Source organism: Sycon ciliatum, chromosome 3 (genome assembly GCF_964019385.1).
Source record: "Sycon ciliatum chromosome 3, ocSycCili1.1, whole genome shotgun sequence".
Lineage (NCBI taxonomy): Eukaryota > Metazoa > Porifera > Calcarea > Leucosolenida > Sycettidae > Sycon > Sycon ciliatum.
In genome coordinates this window covers 29,723,574-29,738,744 of record NC_088645.1, presented here as the reverse complement: position 1 = coordinate 29,738,744, position 15,171 = coordinate 29,723,574, and the positions used below count along the sequence as shown (strand labels likewise).

Here is a 15,171-nt window from a genome sequence, read left to right as displayed (position 1 = left end):
ATGTAGTGATGGACATGAATGTCCAAGCAGTGGATATTGCTCAGACTTTCAGCTGGTAATGTAGTGATGGACATGAATGTCCTAGCAGTGGATATTGCTCAGACTTTCAGCTGGTAATGTAGTGCATGGGCGTCGGAACCGGTGCGGCAGGTGCGGCCAAAGCCGCACCAATAAATTTCGAATTTTTTTGTATTTCAACCTTGTTGGTGGCTTGTCAACTCATCGACAATGCGGTGTATCATCAGCATGCATATTCTTTTTATTATTCTAAAAGGCTTTTAGGCCCAATTTTCAAAAAAATTCTCGGTGGAGGACCCCGGACCCCCCCCCCCCCCCTCTCACACTTTGGCCGCACCAATGTTAAACTCCTTCCGGCGCCCCTGTAGTGATGGACATGAATATCCTAGCAGTGGATATTGCTCAGACTTTCAGCTGGTAATGTAGTGATGGACATGAATGCTGGGCTTTACCGCTGGCAATACTGTGTGGTGACTTGGAAGAAATGTAGGCGCTGTCTTTTCGTTAAGTGCTCTATTTCAGGAATATACGCCGCACTTTGAACCTTCAAAATTCACCCAAAAAAAGGGGGTGCGGCTTACACTCACAAGATCAAGTCCACAGTGATAGAAAGGGATGATGTGAAGATGTCTGTATTTCGTGTTAAAAAAACGGGGCATGCGGCTTATACCCCAGTGCCATTTGACCCAATTCGCGACCAGAAGCAATGACGTTTCTCTCTCCAGGAAAAGGTCTGCCAGACACGGCTGTCCCATGCATGCGACGCGCGATCATTCAATATGGCCGCCAATTTTTTTAATCTTTTTCATTTTTTACTCCACCTGGCCTAGTCGTATGTTTGCAATTTCGCTCGACTTCCATCTCAAACGGGCAAGGTCAACCGAAACCATGGGTGTTTGCCAGGTCATTCGATAGAGTTTAGAGCTTGGGTGGCCTTACCTTCGACTGTACCGCCGCTCGAGCTATCTTCTTGGGTTACCCACGCGCTACGCATGGTTTCTTTCTCGACGTGGGTGCAATTAGTTTTGGATCGTCGCTCGATTTCAAGGGCTCGCCAACCTCGTTAGCGAATTTTCTCCGCATCGCGGGCAATTTTCTAGTATACCTCGATGTCCTAGCTTTTCGATTTCGTGTCTTCCTAAGCTTGACGTGCATCACTGTAGCTTTTCGTGGCCATTTTAGAGACGTTATTTTGTTCAGAAACGGAGGCTCATGTTAGCATCCTTTCGTCGTGTTGTCGTATTGGAGGGGAGAAATTCGCGTCAAGGAGTGGACGGACGAAGTATCGTGTGGCAGATCATACTGAATCCATTTTGGCAGTGTTTCATCTCAATGTGGATGAAACCAAATACACCCTGAACATTTTTGCCACTTGCAAATTGGCCATGGAATGCACTGCTACTGCTAGGGGCCGAAAATTCTCTGGAGCTCCAGAGGTGGATGTACACCGCTCAAAGACTGGGAGCCACACAGTGGGACAAACTGTTTGAAATGCAAGCCTTCCAAGCCTGGGAGGAAGTCCAAAACACAAACGCAAGACAAACTTGCGGCATGGGAGAAAACGCGGGCCATCGCTCGCAAGCACGAACACATGCACGCGGCCACCACTGATAGCAGCATCACCAACTAAACATCACCCCACCACACCAGTACCTGATCACTGGATAGTTTAGTCCGTTTGGTTTACGAATTCAAAAAAGGCAAATAACAAAACTAAAAACACGAGAGTCGCATCGACCAAATCTGATGAGCAGCAGCAGCAGCACGTCGTCGTCACACGCGCATACCAAGCTTAGTACTACTTTAAGTAGTAGTATAGTATTTATTCATATTTCTCTAGGCCGGCTTAGTGGGTAAATCTCTGCATACAGAACAGTTCAGATAGGAATGCAATAACACACGCACAATGTCCACTATGTCACAGTGTGGTAGGGAGAGAAGTGTTTGCAGCTTGCTGGTAGACGTTAGCCGTGCATGCATTGGCAAATGGCTAGAACAGACGGCCCGCTGTCCTTCAGCTTGCTGGTAGACGTTCAGCCGTGCATGCATTGGCAAATGGCTAGAACAGATGGCCCGCTGCCCTTAATTGTAAGGCACACACGCAAGCGTCAGAGCTACAGCAGCCAAACAGCATAGTTTATGGATTCATGAAAGACTGCACCATACACTGCGCCAGCTCTGGTAGGGTGCCCTATTCGAGCATCGTCACTGGTCGGTGACGCTTTGCAGGCCTCACCATCAAAGATGCGAGGTGATGCTGCTGATCGACTTGCTGGCATGATAGTCACAAGCATAACTAACGAAGGATGGCTGGAAGTCAAAACCAGCTGTAGATGTAGATTCCAGGTATACCAAAGAATTGCTGACGCCAGCACTTTATCCGATGCCCCATCAGCGTCAACTGTACGCCGATGGTCACAGGACCGTGACAGCCTTTCGATCGGTCTACGGTCGGGAGACGGGGCTGCAGGCCCAAAGCAGCGGGTATATAGTGTTCGTCACCAGCTGAGCAAGAGAGCTTGCTGAGAAGTTTAGGTGTGCACTGTTCAGCAACCAGTCCCAATATAGGTTTGTCCATGAAGGCTGGTGATCTTCAGCTATCATACAACAAATTCCTACTCGCTGCGCATGTGCGCATATGGCTTGTGAAACAGCAGCAGAAACTGCACTGCCTTGACAAACGCACCAGTTACCATGATGGAGCAGATACACCCAGCCCTGGAAGCCAACACCAAATCTCCAACAGCTAGTACAAGTAGCTCTTCACTAAATCATGCCTAGTGCTTGCAGTAATATTTTCAGCAAGAGCGCTGCAGTTACTGCTGAGGAGATATATTGCGTCCTTGAAGTTGAAGGCGCTCATCAAAGATTTCTTGCCATCAATTCTTGGCGTTATGCAGGCACGAGGTGGTCTCCCGTGGCATTGGCCATATTACCCCGAGCTGCACTTGCTCAAGGAGCACGTTGTTTCGCTCATGGAAGTCCTTCGTGTTGGAGTTGGCTTGCTGAGAGAACAGAGCGCTGAATCCATCCACGTCCACAACTACGAATAATTTACAAAAACATTCCTACTGCAGATCAGCGCTTGAAAACGGCGATGCAAATCAGCGACGGTTGGGCTTCTCCATTCAAAAGGAGAGCCTTCCTAACAAAGCTCATGTGACACTACATAGTCTCTCAAGCACTCTAGTTCAGGTCTTCTTCTCTCCACTCCATCATTTTTCCATCTTCACTCGGTCGACGTGATGGTAGTAGCTATGGATTCATCCCGATCCTCGTCGCGGCTAAAATTTGTTCGGTGTTTGTCTAATTTCTCAAACTGACAGGGTTTACAAGAGAATTGTACCTAATTTTGTGCGATTAATGCAAATAAATCGGAATATGTCCGACTTCATAAATCCGTGCGGTAAACTGCATGAAAGGACGCCATGTCATTAGTTGGTGCACATGAAGTCACCGTGCAGAGTACGCAACACTACAGTCAGTTTGAAAAAGATTAGCAATCCTGGCGATCACCCGGGGAGTTTGCCGTCTTACCGTATGCGCGCTCGAGAGCTGGCTGGAAAAACTCACTGTGAACACGAAGAAATAATCCGCGCGAAAGCATGAAAAATGACAACTCACTCACGTCGGTACATGTACGTCTGGTTTACAACAAACGAGTTCTTGCTCGTATCAAGAGTAGTGGGGGTTATGTACTCTTGCTCGTATCGAGATGGAGTCAGAGAGGACATGTCGAAAGTGTGGTAAATGTTGACGAGCGGGATGGGTCCCAATTCGTTTCGTGCCCAATTTCTTCGAGCTGCGATGCAATTTACTCTCACGATATGACGAAAACGACATCGACACAGACTCATTCCCAACGCCATGACTTGGCAAAGCTATCCGTGTGACTTCGGCGACATTTTGAGAAAAGCAGACGCCTGTGAAAGCTGAAGATAGTTTGGGATTTGAGCTCACAACTTCATGGTCAGCAGGCAGCATTCATAACCACAAGACCAAAAAGGAAAGGATAAATCGTGGGTTTTGATAAAAAATCAATACTGACATCCAGGGCAAATTGTAAACCATGGGGAAAGGCCGGAAACCTGGCCGAAATTCTAACTCCTTAACGGCTGGTCCAATTGTTCTGAAACCTTCACAGAACAATTTGCCGTGTCCTAACAAGCCATTCTATGTACTTTGTTGTCCAAATCTCCCTTATCTTCATACTTTTTAAGACCAAAACCTGATTGCTAATTTTTTTGAAATGGACTATAGGACAGCAACTAGGGAGTAGTATAGTTCTTTGTTGCCTTCTTCATCATCTACCTCAGCGTGGATGCCTGCACTTAAAGTGAGGGAGTGGGAAAGTACTCGACTACTCTCTTGTTGCAGTATCGTTTGCGAGATTTCCAGACCGTTCAGAATGTACAGTACATTGGCAAAGAAGAACACGATGAAAATTACCAAACGGCAACTAAACAACACCAGTAGTGGAACACCACAGCCATCACATACCAGACCAGAGCCATTACGCCTCCTCCATTGCCTTGGCAACGGCATGTGCAATCGATCGATACATCGTACGTTCCGCAAGAGCGACTGCAGTACTCAAGCTTTTCAACTCTGCAAAACGATGCAAACTTGCCATGTGTGACCGCGACCAAAGCAGGCTTCCTTTCAGCAGTTCTGTCGTCCTTGGGACTATTAGTACAAGTCGGCTGTTTTCTGTGACAGCTGACAAGCAGCAGAGGTGTGTCAACAGCGCGGAGAGTTCCTCTGCACTCAGTCTCAGGGACTCATTCAGCTCATTCATGATCACTTCAGATCAGCTGACTCTCAGGCAGGCCTGGATGGGTGCACAGGTGCAGTGCATCAAGCTCACCTTTTAACTAGATTTTTTCAAAAAAATTTGGACTTCTAACTTTTGGACATACCGTAAAATCCCGCCAGAGCGCCCCGTCTCTCCCATCCGCCCCTCCCTGACTTCTTGTCAGGGACGTGATTGATTGTATCCTCGTATGACTCTGTCGCAGTCTGTGATGCCGTACTGCACTGCATACGCGTGCTCGACCCCGTTGGAAATGTATGCAACAGTGCCCACCCTCCTGACCAGGGATCGCACAAACCCTGCGTTTTGTCGGGTCTGTTCGACTCCTGGCTCTTGACCTTTGGTCGGTATACAAGATGCATGAACAGTTTTCGTAGGGTGAGTACTTTTTCATGTAGCACTGAATGCGGCAAGTAGGACTCGCCCATCCGCCCCTCCCCACCTGAAGCGTCGAGGAGGTAGAGGCGCTCTGGCGGGATTTTACGGTACATGTATGTGGGTTGATCTTCGGGGATTTTTCAGGGATTTTTTAAGGAATTTTCTTATGGAATTAAAATAGAAGAAATCACAAGGAATTTTATGGAATATTCACAGCATGTGCCACACATTGCCCGTTTGACTTGCGATGTAAAATAATAGCAATACAAAAAAAGAGTATAATAGATGCAGACATGGCCAGACAACAACGAGTTCATGGATTTTAAGGGATTTTTATGTTATTCAAAATCGATTTTCGTGTTCCGCTCATCAGTGAATAGTATCGGAACTGAGGGTACTGTGTACAAAAAAGAACATGAAAACAGCATAATTAAAAGTGTGAACAAAAAAGGGAAGTGATGCAGCATTACATAACAGGTGTCAAACATAGTGCTAAAATATATAACTTAAAATCGATTTTGAATAACATAATAATCCTTTAAAATCCATGAACTCGTTGTTGTCTGGCCATGTCTGCATCTATTATACTCTTTACTGCACTAATAAAGTTGCTTTCTCCACGCCGACTCTTTAAATACAAAAAAAGCAATACATACTGATGGCACTTGGGTCTTTGTTGCTACCCATAACTATAGACCTTGATTTTTAAGTTTATCCTATTCCAATTTTAATTATGTAATACTCTTCCATTTTCACTTACCGTAAAGTTGTGGATAAAAGCCGGGCTTATAAGCACATAAGCCGCTTTCCGCATCAGGCTTTAATGCAAACCAGGCTTGTATGCAAACCATGCTTATATGCACCACTGATATTTTTGCCAGGCTTGTGTGCACATAGAAGCCAGGCTTCTACGCGTGACATGCGTAGATCTACTTCTGGCTACCAGTACGGCGGCAGTTTTACTATGCACTGTGCATAGCGCATGCACTCTTGACCTTCCTCGATCCGCACTTGCATAGAAGCCAGGCTTCTACGCGCGACATGTTTTTATGCATTTGACCCGTTTGATTTTCAGGCTTCTATCCGCGATGTGCTTGTCTGCAAACCCGGCTTTTATCCGCGACTTTACGGTATGTAATACTTTTCCAATTAAGCTTCTGACGTCTATTTCTCCAGAAAGCAAGCCTTAGCAAGAACGGGATATCGGGCCAAAAGTAGTGAATTGGGAAAACCATGAAAATCCAGGCCGTTTCACAAAATTTGCAACAGCACATTATGCGATTTTAACCCAGTTGAGATACCTTTTGGACTGGCCTTTTTCAAGTTTCCTTCCAAATTTCGTGGCACTAAAATCTCGAAAACTCACCAATTCCGGGGGGGGGGGGAGGAGCTATTCACGGGTGGAGCCCATCAGTGCAATGCTACGCCAGAGCCATGACAACGATGACATTTGGATCAACTTGGATTCGATTATCGTATGGAACCATTTAGTGTTGAAAGGATCTCACCAGGCACTCGTTGGCTCGCTCGCCAGAAACTCGGCTCGTTTGTGCGTCGAGCTCGTTTGCACTAACGAGCACCGTATACTTTACAGCATGCACATAATAGTACAGTCAGTGCTTTTAGTGAATCGCCGTTTGAGCGAAAGTCATGCTTAGTCGGCACTGGAAGTTCAAAGCATCTGAATGTTAACTCGCTCCATAGCTCGCTCGTTAGTGGAACTGTTCGCTCGTTAGTTATAGATACGCTCGTTTCAACACAAGTACTACCAGTCACGTTTGGGTGGTTTTCCTTTACATCTTACTCACGCATCCACCACCGATAGTCACTGACCTGGTCTCTTCTGGTCAGGTACTCACTCCTGCTAGAGAAGAGGTCACGGTCTCTCCTGGTCAGGTACTCACTCCTGCTAGAGAAGAGGTCACGGTCTCTATCCTGGTCAGGTATGCACTCCTGCTAGAGAAGAGGTCACGGTCTCTCCTGGTCAGGTACTCACTCCTGCTTGAGAAGAGGTCACTGTCTCTACTGGTCAGGTACTCACTCCTGCTAGAGAAGAGGTCACTGTCTCTCCTGGTCAGGTACTCACTCCTGCTAGAGAAGAGGTCACTGTCTCTACTGGTCAGGTACTCACTCCTGCTAGAGAAGAGGTCACTGTCTCTACTGGTCAGGTACTCACTCCTGCTAGAGAAGAGGTCACTGTCTCTCCTGGTCAGGTACTCACTCCTGCTAGAGAAGAGGTCACTGTCTCTACTGGTCAGGTACTCACTCCTGCTAGAGAAGAGGTCACAGCTATGTGTACATGCTACATGAGGGGTACACCCACTACACCCTATACTATACCATAGGCAGAGTGGGTCCAAAAGTCAGTATTTGTCGTTAGATTTTGACTTCTGACATCATCAATTCCAAGCTGTACAGTACTGTGGGACGCCGAGGAGCGGAGTGTGTAAAGCTGTGTTCATAACTGGCGCGTGTACGCGTGAAACTACGCGTTTGTGCGTATTTTTGCTGGCTTTTGGGGCGCCATGCATACGGAAACGCGCCCAAATGGAACTTCCAACATGTTGGAATTTTCAGCGCGTATCAGGCGCGTATCAGCGTACATGCCAGTCACTTTGACTGGCGGGGTCAAAAAATTAGTACTCGAAGGTGTCGCACCCGCTAAATACGACTCGGATTGCTGTTTTTTGTGAAAAGCTGAGCGCGCGTTTGGGGGCGCATGAACCGCAAGCGTATCGCGTCCACTCGCCAGTTGTGAACACAGCTTAAGAACGACCAGGTTAGAATGTCACCAAGGACAGCATAGCAATGTATACACGCTGGCTCAACTGTGCATAGACTGTAGTACATGAAAATATGAACAGTCTAGTCTACCAGGCTGAACCACAGTTCTTCGGATTCCATAGGAGACTGCAGGACAATTCTTACAAAAGCTCAAAGTTTGACGCATTTATGGCCAAAAGCTAGAAGGCCATCTGAAGGGTTGCGCAACGCCCAGAATGTACTTGAGTGACTCGACTGGATTTTACTGAGAGTACAGTCAAATGTCACTTATCCGACCACTTCGGGAATCAGGCATGTTGGATAACTGAATATGTTGGATAACTGATATCATTTTTTATGTGCATATATGGCTGGATTTCACTGATTTATGTACACAATACTCAAGGTTTGGAGACTCCACTGTAGCCAGTACTTGAATCCATATATCCTGTACACACACCTTGTACACACTCTCTCTAACGGTCTCTAGGCTACACTGCAATTGATATACATGTAGGACTCAGTATAGAGTCCATGCACTATATGATGTCCAGCACCCTATATAGAGTCCATTGGTCCAAAATCCACTATACAGAGTCCAGGAGTCCACTCAGTTTTGATCAGCTTCATCCTGCCGCGCAATCCCCTATAAGGAGTACACTTTTTCTACAAGTCCCCTATTCACGGTCCAGGAGTCCAGTTTATCCAGTCACGCCGTCCTGTGTGTTGTGCCCCGAAAGAGAACACATTTTTTAAAAAATTTCAGTTTTGCTTGCCTCGTGGCAGCGCATTCCTTTCTTCACTTCAGCCATGGCTGCCAATTCTGCTGTGCAGTTGCTGACAGTAATCTGTCTCGAGCTAACCAAGGAGGATAAGGAGACGTTCAAAATCAAATCTGGAAAGCGTCTTGTGGTTCTCTGAAGACGTTTCATCAGTGCGCGGGATGAAAGCAGAAATTGCAGAACGAGAAAAGTTCAGCACAGTTCAAATCTGACGAGTCAGGTACACTGACGCTCTCTTTCGTTCGACGCCACAAGGATCCCCTGTTTGGCTGGCCATTGCTGCCAGTAAGACGTTTGAACGGTTTCATCAGAGCGAGGGATGAAAGCAGAAAGCGGAGAAAGAGAAAAGTTCAGCACAGTTGCAATCTGACGAGTCAGATACACTGACACTCTCTTTCGTTCGACGCCACAAGGATACCCCTGTTTGACTGGACAAGAGCTGCCTGTACCACCGTGTCAAAAGGCTGTCCAACTACATGGCAGGACGATGACTGAGGTAAGGAAGCTTTTACTCGTTTCGATTGGTCTGCTGTTCTGTCGTTATGCTTGAATTTTTTTTCCATTTTCAAGGAGCGTATCGCGTTTGTTTGATGTTGCTTGAATGAATGCCCTAAAAGTAATCAACCACTTCGTAATAGTCCTCAAGGACTGCAAGGACTTTGCATCAATCGTATATGATCGTCTAGCTATCATCAATTTTTATTTCATGAGAAATGTATTTTTATCCCTGTGATAATTATGTGAACTCCACGACACTCTTCCTGTTGTATGATGTCGAATACAATGGGATCCACAAACGCAGTGCCAGTGTACTAGTAGTAGTAGGACTAGGAGGATTGCTTGTATGCCAATGACAAGAAAAAGCTTCTCAAGCTAATACTCGTATTCCCTGAAGTAACCGTTTTGATGTCACGAACATGACATTGTGTCAGTGAAACTGCCTCGTGACAACAAATCATTGCATTTCCATCTTGGGGAAGACTGACTGACAGCAACGCTGTACAGATTGTTCAAATCATCTCATTTCAATTTAGTTGCAGTGAAGTGAAACACTGTGTACACTACATGTATGTTGGTGTGTCTGTGCGTTTTGAGTGTGCACAAACGATCTTATTCCTCGTATTACTAATAGATTATTGTACCCACCATCACCTGTTCACAGGTCTTTGAGTGGATTGATTTTCATTGAGCATCACATTCGTTGAGAACTTGGTAGTTGTGTGCTCCCATGCATCATTACGGTAATAAGCGTATCCTTGTGCTATCTATTTGTTGCAGGTGTGCTGATCTTCAGAAGCTTGCGGAACTGAGTGCTGCTGAACATTTGCATGGCCATGAGCAATGGTGAAGCTTGCTATTGCACTCTCAGCATGTGCTAGTATTATGCTGACCACTGCACTATGTTACTCTCTTACACTACTACGTGTATGTAAACGTGCGTGTACCCGTCCCCGTACGCATTCGTTTCGTATAATTATTTGTTATCCCTCTTGACTTTACATGTAAATGGGTGGACGTTTGCATGGCTGTTGGAGTTGCGTGTGTATTGTGTCTCTACTCTTTTCTTGGTGTTTTCTTGGCGTTGTATAAGTGTGTGTGTGTGTGTGTATGTGCGCGCGCGCGCGTGCACAATAATTTGAAAACAAATAATTAATCCCGGGCTCTCCATTATTCTCTTTCGATTCTTGGTTTTTTTCTAGGTATTTTCTTGGCGTTGTGTGGGTGTGTGCATGTGTGTGTGCGTGCACAATAATTTGGCAACACTACATGATTGAGATATTGTAATTTGCAGCGTCTGCGAAGAGACCACTTGATTTGAGGATGGTGTTTGTAGGGTTTTTCATGTAATGACGTGGCTGCAGTGGCGCCTCAATACATATTTTTTTATCTTGAGAAGTGAATGATGTAAAGGATTAAAGGGAGAGGCCGTTTTCTGGTTAATATTCACTGCTTACAGCAGATCCTATGTCTATTTTCGAACTCGATAGGGGATGCCTAATTGGCTGGACTTTATAAAGACTCTTTATAGTTGATTTCAAAGTTTGGACTCCGTACAGTTGATTTTGGACCAATGGACTCTATATAGGGGTGAAGCCAATTGGCTGGACTCTATACAGGGAGTGATGTCCATCGAAACTTTAAGCTCACAGTTGATTCCAAGTTTGGACTCTGTACAGTGGATTTTGGACCAATGGACTCTATATAGGGGTTGGACATCATATAGGGGCTGGACGCTCTACTGAGTCCAACATACATAAGATCAAATTTTCGGGCAAGGCCCATCATCAGGAATAAGTCTACTGTAGACAAAACAGGGGTTTATATATATATGTGACAAGTACTAGTGGCCAAAGGTGTGATGGTATAGCGTAAAATGTTGCAATACCACAGGAAGCGAGAATATTCTGTGTGATATGTATGAAGTGAAAATATAGTGCAATGATAGTGCAAGATTACTAGTGTGAGTGCAACGCAGAAAAATACACACTTCTAGCAACACTCACGCACATACACACACACACACACACACACACACACACACACACACACACACACACACACACACACAGTGCACACATTCTTGCACAAATTATGACAGACATATTCACACTAGTAATCTTGCACTATCACTGCACTATATTTTCACTTCATACATATCACACAGAATATTCTCGCTTCCTGTGGTATTGCAACATTTTTACGCTATACCATCACACCTTTGGCCACTAGTACTTGTCACATATATATATAAACCCCTATTTTGTCTACAGTAGACTTATTCCTGATGATGGGCCTTGCCCGAAAATTTGAGCTAATGTATATCAATTGCAGTGTAGCCTAGAGACCGTTAGAGAGAGTGTGTACAAGGTGTGTGTACAGGATATATGGATTATGTACACAATACCCAAATATATCATGCATATTCATGAATTGCTCCATGTACACATACATGTTAGCATACTTGATCACATCTACTTCAAGTAATTGCATATTACACCGTATAATGAACAACAACAAAAATTTAAAAGAATTTTACTCTTGAGAGTCATAAAATTACCACTCCGGGGGTTGTCGGATAACCAAAGTGCTCGGATAACTGGCGACCGGATAAGTGACATTCGACTGTACATCTGAAGGGCTGCGCAATGCCAGGCGTGTACTTGAGTGACTCGACTGGATTTTACTGAGCATGAACTGTAGCTGCTCTCCAAGCATACAATAATCCTGAGACACCTGTGCTGCACGTCGACACTGCACGTGCAGCTACCAGCAGACCTAGCTTAGTTAAGCTGTGGGCAGGCGATTGCAATCAATAAAAACATTAGGCACACGTCCTACCAACAATTATTACTTCCATAAAGACTCGCAGTATAATTATGCTTACTGAGCTCTTACCGTATGAAACAGTGAGAGGCTGTCGATACTTCAGACTTCCTCTTGTTGATCCATCCTTCCTGCCCTGCTGCTGGTACGTTGAATTCATACGCAAGGCCAGCAGGAACCACATTCAACTGAAGTGTACCCCACTCCATCATTCCTGCTTCAAGTTCATTGTCAGCCGAGCTTTTCAAGTGAAATCCTTCAGGCTGTGAAGGGTCATCTCCCTTCCTAGTTTACCATGGTTTACAGTTTGGCTCTTTTTGTTCCGGTCGTTGCCAAAAGCTGCAACAAAAACTCCAGAACTCTACACGTTTGTCACGGATAGCTTGAAGCGAACTGATGTTGAAAACGACGTGTTTGCTCCAACTCGACGTGAGTCTACTGACTACTGTCTAGCTTGCTACATTGTAGCAATGTAGCAATGTAGGTACCTACAAATTGTAGCCTAGGTACAAAGGTGACGCCGGGTCGAAGCTGTTGCGTGGCATGACCATGGTGATGCACCGAAAAGTCCTTCGCCAAAAAAGCACCATGAAAAGGCATGAGCACAGTACTCGTAGATCTACTCAGCAGCACGGACAAGCTACAACAGTACAACTACAAGCTCAGCTAGCTGCATGCACTGGTGTTGTCATAGTGCAGTGTCGTCCGCGAACTGGCTACACGAGGTTGTAGCATTTTCACAGGCAGTGGGCAGGTCAATGGTGTACGCCAGGAACAGAAGTGGTCCCAGGACCGAGCCCTGGGGCACTCCTGCTGGCATTGGTATGAAGGCGGATGTTGTGCCTTCAACCTGCACCCGCTGTCTGCGTCCTGTCAAGTAGGCTTCGAGCCAATTGTGAGCCTTGCCGTCGACACCATAGTGGCTCAGCTTTTTCAGCAAGCCTTGATGTACACGATCAAAGGCTTTACTGAGATCGAAGAAACACGTTACAACATGCTTCCCCGCATCCCTAGCTGTGGATATCTGGTGGACGATCCGTGCGAGTTGCAGTTCGGTCCCGTCTTGTTTCCTGAAGCCGGATTGGTTGGAGGGTAAGTGCAGTGCTACGTGATTGTACAGACGAGAGTGGACTATTTTTTCTTGTGTTTTTGATATTATACTGAGCAGGGAGATGGGTCTGTAGTTGGTAGGATGGGAGGGGTTGCCCGACTTGGGGATGGGTGTAATAGTTGCGTCTTTCCAATCCTGTGGTATTTCTCCGGTTCTGAAGGACAGATTGTAGAGACTAGTGAGAGATGGGGAGATTTCCTTTGCAGTTTCTTTCAGGAGCCGAGTTGGGATGTTGTCAAAGCCTGGGCTCTTGCCAGTGTCTAGACTGCATAGAAGCTTCTCGACCTCTTCCACTGTTGCTGCGATTGTATTTAGAGTATGACTGATGTCAGGGGTAGTGTTGATGTCTGGTGTAGTACAGGTGGTCTTGTCGATGGACTGTTGGCTTTGGGAGATAAAGAACGTGTTGAGAGCTGTTGCCTTCTCCATAGCCGTGGCTGCAGTGGAGTTGGTTGTCGATAGTGTGGGAATTGTTTGCTTAGGCGGTTTTTTCAGGTGCTTCAGTAGACGGTGGAGGTTTGTACCCGTTGACGTTGTTTGCTGGACAAAGTCGGACTTAGCCTGTCGCAAAAGAGCGGTTACTCGGTTACGCTGGGCTGTGTACAGTTTCCAATCTGAGTCTAGTTGGGTCGCCTTGTAGGTGCGGAACTGTTTGTGCTTTGTTTTGATCTGGCTGAGGAGATCCTTCGTCATCCAGGGACGAGTGGGCGTAGACTTTTTGCGGGACTTGCTTCTGGTCACTTGGCAGTGGTGCACGGCTAGTTTCAGTATCTGGTCTCTCCAGAAGTTCCAGAATGAGGTTACTGGCTGAGGGTCAGTGGGATGTGGATCGTACTGCAGATTGCAGGTAGCAAGAGCTTCACGCAGGGACGCAATGCGTTCCTCGCTCCACAACCAGTATGTGCTGGAGGTGCTTTGCTGTGTAGTACTGCTCTCATTTTTATTATTATCGGTATTATTGTTTCTGTGGGTGGTGTGCTGCTGGGGTCGTATGTTGCCTTGTATGACAACATGATCAGAGGCACTAGTTGACGAAGTAGTTGTGCAGTGGACATCCGTCTGAGTATCGTACTACGTGTAGCGCCAGGTCATGTTGCTGCTGGTGGTGGACTGGAGTTTTGCCAGAGAAAGAAGTAGTTCACGTTGAGTCAATGCAGTCATCACATGCTGCAGTGCAGTCACGACGGAGTGTCATAGGACACAGTCGAGGCAATACTATTAGGAACTGATACTGCCCTGTGCCATGCCTATGCCTGGAGCCTACACACAGGAACTCAAGTGTAGAGATCATGCGAAACTGTTTGCTGAAGAGCATAGCCTGGCATGCATATCACCAAGAGTACATGATCCCCAGTACATAACATAATTCTACTCTTGATGTTACATGTATGTGAGCTGCTGGTGTCGTCTCACGTAGTCCCGTGGCGAGCGTGAACCATGCGTTTGTGTTCACCGCCTTGTGAGCCGACGTGGCCATACGTGCACGAGTGCAGCATAACTGCTGCGTCTGGTTGAAGCACTTGTTCACGAGTTGTCTCACTTCCCTAGTCACTGTATCACAGTCTTTCATTATTATTTTCTAGCTGTAGGTACGTGAATAATTATTATAGTAAAAACTCACATTGCAACCACTGGACTTGCCACTGGACTTGCCACTGGACTTGCCACTGGACTTGCCACTGGACTTGCCACTGGACTTGCCACTGGACTTGCCACTGGACTTGCCACTGGACTTGCCACTGGAATTGCCACTGGACTTGCCACTGGACTTGCCACTGGACTTGCCACTGGAGCCCGGACCGTTCGTCCAGTGCTCGGAACATGCGTCCCCGGTTGGTAATCATGAACGAGAGTCAGGTTTAGGAAACACCCAACCTGAACGTGCTCTATCTCTACTCTTTGTTAGTCGTGAGTATATTGTGTGAACATGCAGCCAGTCATATTGCCACACTGATTAGGTGTCCTGTGTGGTGAAGTCTCCC

General features: G+C 46.3%; 1 long non-coding RNA gene across 1 annotated transcript; it reads left to right on the top strand.

The window, feature by feature from the left end:
• Window positions 1-8,543: 8,543 nt before the first annotated feature.
• Window positions 8,544-10,563, top strand: LOC135812651 (uncharacterized). Its single transcript, XR_010552898.1, has 2 exons — window positions 8,544-9,250; window positions 10,033-10,563. It is a non-coding gene; the product is annotated as an uncharacterized LOC135812651 (long non-coding RNA).
• The last annotated feature ends 4,608 nt before the right edge of the window (window positions 10,564-15,171 follow it).